The sequence below is a fragment of the Gossypium hirsutum genome, chromosome A06, assembly GCF_007990345.1.
Source record: "Gossypium hirsutum isolate 1008001.06 chromosome A06, Gossypium_hirsutum_v2.1, whole genome shotgun sequence".
In the NCBI taxonomy this organism is placed as follows: domain Eukaryota; kingdom Viridiplantae; phylum Streptophyta; class Magnoliopsida; order Malvales; family Malvaceae; genus Gossypium; species Gossypium hirsutum.
In genome coordinates, this window is record NC_053429.1 from 21,901,622 (window position 1) to 21,902,834 (window position 1,213).

A 1,213-nucleotide genomic window follows, 5' to 3' on the forward strand; every position below is an offset into this window, starting at 1 on the left:
TTTATTATTATTTATTAATTTACTTATTTTTTTTCTCTTGCTAGGTTTTTTATAGTTTATAACTAGAAGAAACCCGTCAGGACCATTACTTTTTGACGAAGAAATCGATCGCACAGTTCATAAAAATCAAAGAGAAATAAGGCGTAGCTTACCATACACGGAGAACGAGCGAGAAGACGATACTCAACCCCCAACCAATGAGATGGCTAAAAACCAAGGCAATCAGCTACCTCCTGCTATTACGGCTAGTCAAAATCCTGCTCCATGTACTATGTATGATTATGCTAAACCTTCTTTAATAGGAACTGAATCTAGCATAGTTAGACCTGCTGTAGCTGCAAATACTTTTGAATTAAAACCAAACACTATTCAGATGATACAACAGTTTGTTCAGTTTGATGGTTTGCAGGATGAAGATCCCAATGCTCACTTAGCGAACTTTTTGGAATTTTGTGATACATTTAAAATCAATGGCGTTTCTGCTGATGCCATACCTCTTCGGTTGTTTCCCTTTTCACTAAGAAACAAAGCTAAACAGTGGTTGAACTCATTACCACGAGGGTCTATCACTACTTGAGAACAAATGACCTAGAAATTTTTACTAAAATATTTTCCGCCGGCTAAAACGGCTAAATTACGTAATGATATCTCTTCCTTTGTGTAGATGGATTTAGAAACACTTTACGATGCATGGGAGAGATACAAGGACTTACTGAGAAGATGCCCTCACCATGGGTTACCGCTTTGGCTTCAAGTACAAACATTCCACAATGGCCTGAATCCCTCGACTCGGTAAAAGGTTGACGCAGCTACTGGTAGAACCATCAACAATAAAACACCAGAAGATGCCTATGAATATATAGATGAGATGTCACTGAATAACTATCAGTGGCAAGTTATGAGGACAAAGCCAACGAAAACAGTCGGCGTTTATAACATCGATTCAGTCACCATGCTCTCTAATCAGGTAGAACTTCTCAATAAAAAGATTGATGGTTTACTTGGTTCTACGCAGGTACATCCAGTAATGAGGTGTGATTCAAGTGGCAGAGGTGTGCATACAGAATACCAATCCTTCAATCCTACAACTGAAGAAGAACAAGTCAACTATATGGGTAACAATAACTTCTGATCTCAAAATAACCCATCCAGTAATACTTAAAATGCAGGTTGGAGGAACCACCCAAATTTCTCCTGGGGTGGTCAAGGGAAT

At 38.6% G+C, this 1,213-nt stretch overlaps 1 non-coding gene across 1 annotated transcript; it reads right to left on the reverse strand.

The window, feature by feature from the left end:
- Positions 1-631: 631 nt before the first annotated feature.
- On the reverse strand, positions 632-738 carry LOC121231725 (small nucleolar RNA R71). Its single transcript, XR_005929780.1, has one exon. It is a non-coding gene; the product is annotated as a small nucleolar RNA R71 (small nucleolar RNA).
- Positions 739-1,213: the final 475 nt, after the last annotated feature.